Genomic DNA, 5,719 nt, shown 5'->3' on the forward strand with positions numbered 1-5,719 from the left:
TAAAACTGTGGGTGTTTTATTGGTCTTGGCTTCCTAAAAGCAGAATTATATGACTTTGTAAATAAGGTGGTTGGTATTTAAAGTCAATGTTGCTCTCACAAAAATTAATGAGTATTCAAACTTTCACTGATGAAACCTGACCTAATTTCAGTTGCTTTCAAAGTTCAAATTAAAGTGCTTTTAGAGTTGCCTTGCCTGCTTTCTTACTACCAGGGCTCATTTTTCTAGATACTTGATTTTAAACTCTTTGAACAAACTTTCTCATTAGTAAAATGGAAACATATAGTTTCTGCCCATTAGGTGGCAATAGGATTAAGTGAGATTATATAAGTGAATCAGGTGTGTTAATATGTGTAAAATATTTTGGGCAGTACTTGATACATAGCAAGCACTTGATAGATATCAGCCATCATTATAATCATCACCATTATCACCATTATCACCATCTATGTCATTTGGCATCTGATGAGTTTGATTCTGGAAATAAATTGCTCATCTAAACTTTAGGCATTGGAGAGTGGGAGACTTACCAAGATTGTACTTTTAGTTTTCTACCATCAGGTGAGTCAACCTAAGAATGTGTTCACAGTCCCAAGCACTCTTAAACCTTCCTTCTAAGTAGAAGAGAAATACTATTAACTATGATAGGGCTGTATGTTAAGAGAAAAGCTACCTTTATTCATCCATTTTCCCAAGTTTTATTTTCCATTGACTTGTATAAAGTAGAACAATGGCAGAGCTTTCCCAGATTCATTTGGCCCACTTCCATTTTCTAAATTGTTTGAGTATTCTTGAATATTTTTATTAAATCAAAATCTCCTAATTACACAGTCTTTGTAAGAGCTTATAAAGTATGGGTTACTGCAAAAATGCTTTTGATGGTGGCCCTTGATTTTGTCCTATTTTGACCACTCTTTCAATGTTTTTCAAGGCTCTATTAAAGAAATATTCGATGCACATTGCTGAAATTTATCAGATCACAGCAAGCATTACTTCTGATGGTGGGTACAGTGCATTTGAGCATTGAAGCAGGGCTGAAATCTATCTAGCTCTGACAAAGCGGTGACACTTGCTGGTGGATGTGGCAGAGCAGTAGCTCGCTTGGGTGACTTACCCTCTACTAACTGTACAAATAAACAGAAAGAAGAGCTTACATAATGGACACTCATGTGCAAGTTAATCTACATCAGAAAAGCTAATTTATAGCACTTTGTAGATGTATTACTTATTTAAACTTACTTAACTCTGAGATATGAAGTCTCTGAGGTAGACCCCATTTTTCTTCCTGTTTACAGATGAGGAACTGGAATCGCAGAATAGTTACACACCTCGCTTGGGATACCCAGCTAGGAAGAGGCAGAATTGGGACTCGAAGCCAGGAAATGTGTCTCTTTATCACCGTGCTGGTTAATTCAAGCTGCTGTGTGAATATCACTTATTCATTTAAACAAAACAAAACTGAAGTTCAGGGAAGTGAAGTACCCTGTACTTGCCTTCCTTCCACCACACTCAGCTAAGGAGAAAAGTGTCATGTCACGCATATAAGTGTCTAATTATATCTGGGTCAAGGGAAACAAGAAGCAGGTTTGGATATAGTTATGCTCCCCGGTGGCGGCTGGCCAGAGCCCTGCACGCGGTCCCAGGTGGACTGAGGCCATGAAGGTGCTCAGGGAAGAGCGAGGGACCAGTGAGGACTCTGTCTGAAAGCACACCTGAAACATGTTTGCACTCCTCCCAGAACACCTGCTGGCTGAGGAAATCTGGCTAAAGATTCAACAGATGAACTGAGCTGATTTTCTGAGGCCATGATCCTTGCTGGGCTCCTCTTCTACCTGAGAAGGCGGTCAGCATCCCCTTCCCTCCAAAAGTTGCCCGCTGAGGAAGCTTTTTCTGCAATGTTACTGGTCAGACCGTAACAAAGATAGAATAGCGCAAAGAAGAGGGCAGACAGGAAGAGGGAACAAAAAAGAAGCAAAAGAGAAGGAAGGGAGACTGGAAAGAGTAAAGAAGTCCAGTGCCTCTGCCGGAGAGGAGAGTGGGCCTGCCATGCACCCAGGCTCGCCTGCTCTCTTGTTCCCTGGGAGAAAGCAGATTTCCTCCCCTCAAGCCTCTAAATCCCCCACCAGCCAAAATATTCATTTGAAAAATTAAATTATGTCTGAGGAGCCAGCACCCTCCAAAAGGCCCTGGAGATCAGAACAATCAGGATTTAAATTAATTGCTTAATGGGAAAAAACATTTTTGAGAACAATACTGATAATTTGCTAAAACTAGGGTATGTTTGTAACTCTTTGCAATGAATTGAATTGCTGGTTACAAGAATGAATGCCTATAGAGAAATTGTGATTGAAATCCCCAAAGTTAAGTATTACTTCCTTAAAGGAATAGGTAATTAGTGAAGTATTGTGCGTGTACAGCCAGTATTACACTCAGCACTTAATAATATACTGTCTCAAACTGTTTCCCAGTTGTTGCCTGTATGTTAGTCTTGTTTCCCTGAACTTGATCATAAACTTGGTGAGAACAAGTATTGGGTTACGTTCTTTCACTGATGTCTCCCACCATGCCTGGCACAGCCCTAAACGCACACCAATATTCAAAAGTTGATGGATGCTGATTGGAATAAATCCATGAGCCTAGAAAATTTTGGCTCTTTGAAATAAAATTTCTTTAATTATGTCAGCATGCCACAATCAGGGCACATTTCTCAGGAGAGCCAAAAAATGTTAACATATTATGTAGCTTGTTAAATGGAGTAGAGAATTTGAAAGGAGACATCCTATTTGAATGAAACTAAGTTATAGATGACTTCACATCAGGAGCTCGCTTCAGAACAGTTGGACTTGGGTTTTGTTGATTTACCTACATTTTACAGACACTGGCAATAGTCATTACACCTGGAAGGGTATGGCGAGCAGAGGACTACTGTGCTGCATGGTCACCCCGTGTTCTCTGGACCTCTCTACTTCTCAAAAGTTTTGACTGTGATCTGTTCATAAAAAAGCAATGGAATAAAACAATACTGTGATCTATTTATGAGTGACAAAAATAAAAGTATATACCATTATGTTTACTAAGTTGAAATTGACTTCTTCACTTCCGAGACATAGAAATAATAACCTCTGCTCCAGAAACATTCATTCATACTTTCATATTTTCTGAGTAAGTCTTCCATTTAAAAACATTTAATGCATGTATATTAACAATAGTTTTTTTTTTTCAAATGAATACTGAAGATGAGTCCAAATCTCATATATGTTCACTTTGATTCCTTATGAAAGGTGACAGCGGTGGCAGCTGAGCCCAGATTTCAGGCATCTTTGGCCCCCAGTGTGCGTGTTGGTGTTGGGGGTGGCGAGACCTGGGAAAACCACCTTTGTACAGGACACCTTCATAGTTCTCCACCTTATGTGATCAATCTGGATCCCCTGTGCACGAAGTTTCCTTTCCTGCTATATTGGTATAAAATTCATTATCTAGATTCATCTATAAACAATTTAAATCCTCAACTAAGGATCCATATATGGAATTGGGCCCAATGGTGGCATAGTGACCTCACTTAATCTCTTTGCTAGCAGATTTGATCAGGTGATGACATGTATTTTTATTTTTTAATTAAATCTTTATTGTTGAAAGTATTACATATGTCCTCCTTTTCCCCCCATTGACCCCTTTTACCCTGCCCTCCCCTATTCCCTGCCCCAGGCCTTCACCACCCTATTGTCTGTGTCCATATGTTATGCATATATGCATACAAGTTCTTTGGCTGATCTCTTCCCACCCACCCACCTCGGCCTTCCCACAGTCTGTTCAATGCTTCTATGTCTCTGGATCTATTTTGTTCAACAGTTTATTTTGTTCATTAGATTCCACATGTAAGTGAGACCATATGATACTTGTCTTTCTCTGACTGGCTTATTTCATTTAGCCTAATACTCTTCAGGTCCCTCCATGCTATCTCATTGATGAGAAGGACTCAAACATGTCTAAATATGTCCTGACTGACACACCTGGGTAGATTAAAGTATTCACCTGGCCAGTTTCTGGGACAGTCATCACTGAGGCCCTGCATTGTATACAAAAGCAAGCTCCTTTTCATTGCAGTCATGAGTAAACTGGCATCATCGAGCACAGCTTTGCAGTGGGATGGGTGAAGATTTGGAGGACCACCAAGTTGCCTTGAATCAAGAGACTACATACATCAATAACCTGGGTCATTCGATGAGCTTGGTGTTAGATTTACAGCTCATTCAGGGTGGTAGGTGCGTCTGCTGTTCTGGGTACAGGCTTAAATGAACTCTTTATGCAAGTCACCAATGCTGTGGAAGAATATGAAAGGGAGTATCGTTCTGAATATGAACATCCAAAGAAATTACTGGCCTGTGCTCAAAGCCAGCAGCAGAAACAACAACTGGAGCGTCTTCAGGAAGATATGGGCTCTGTAGCTTTGGACACAGGAACTATGACAGATGGCTTGTCTCCTGTGTCTGACCCTTCTGACCTGACCTTTCCCAGGAGAAACTTGGATGAAGTGGAAGAGGAAGCAGACAGTGACACTGATGATACTGAGAGGAAAGCCATGCCACAGCAGTGTTTCAGAATTTTATGCAATACCAATGGTATGCTACTGGAAGAGAAACAATGAGTACTTTCTACAAGTCCAAAAGTTTGGAACTCTGTGAAGGAACTATCCTTACCTCTCACTTTTGTTACTATCCTATATAATAAACAGCTAATATGCTAATGGTCATCATACCATCATGCCATAATGACCAATCAGCAGGAGGCTGCGTGCGTAGTGAGGTGTGTGAGGGTGGCTGCAAAGGAGGCGGGAGGCGGGGTGCCTCCTCACACAATTTCAATTGGGTGTTGGGTCTCTAGTAAAGAATAATTTTGTTCAGAATAACAGATTTTTCTTATTGGGGAAGTCTCCTGACTCAGATCAAGCCAGGGATAGAAAACATTTGGACCTGACAGGTAAAAGCTGATTCCCCTTGGCCTTTCCCTTGTATTTTTGCAAGAAAGGATATTCTGACTGCTCTTGGATGCTGGTATTCCTTCTAGCATAAAAATTCATGTTTTATCATTTGAACTCAAGTACTTATGCTGCTGAGAGATGAAATATAGAGAGAACATATTGTTCACTTCAGATCTCTATTATTAGGCTGGATCTATAGCCTCTATTTCCCTAGCATCTTGCCCTTGACCCATGAGTTCCCCTCCTTTTAGCAGAAAGGGAGGTGGGTAACATGAGCTTGTACAGAGTGGCAGTGGAGTCTCCTTGGCAACCAATCAATGTTAGTATGAAATGTCCTCACGCTGGGTAGCTCATTATAGGACACCAGGTTTGTTGAAGACAGGGGGCAAAATATAGAATTAATTAATCAGGAACCTGCTTTCGATGGTGACTTGGATAAAGAGTTTTTAACTTTAATTTTGTTTAAGGCTGCCTGTCATAATTTCAAATAAGAAAACTATATAATTACAAATAGATTAACTTCTGTTGACCAGAGAGCTTTAGAGCCACATGTGCAAGCCTGTCTCAGTGAGGAGGTGATGTTTACTAAAGTTTCCCCTGGACGCACACCTAGTAACTTAAGGCAAAGTATCCTTGGTGATTTGTTCAAAGGCCACAGGTGTGGACCAGCTGTACGTTCCACATGTAACAGTCACGGTAAGGGTTTACCTGCCTCCTTTCTTCACCGTATCTTAAAATGTA

At 40.5% G+C, this 5,719-nt stretch overlaps 1 pseudogene; it reads left to right on the forward strand.

Moving 5' to 3' along the window:
* Positions 1-2,046: 2,046 nt before the first annotated feature.
* On the forward strand, positions 2,047-4,682 carry LOC132229615 (GPN-loop GTPase 1-like; annotated as a pseudogene).
* Positions 4,683-5,719: the final 1,037 nt, after the last annotated feature.

Source organism: Myotis daubentonii, chromosome 3 (assembly GCF_963259705.1).
Source record: "Myotis daubentonii chromosome 3, mMyoDau2.1, whole genome shotgun sequence".
Lineage (NCBI taxonomy): Eukaryota > Metazoa > Chordata > Mammalia > Chiroptera > Vespertilionidae > Myotis > Myotis daubentonii.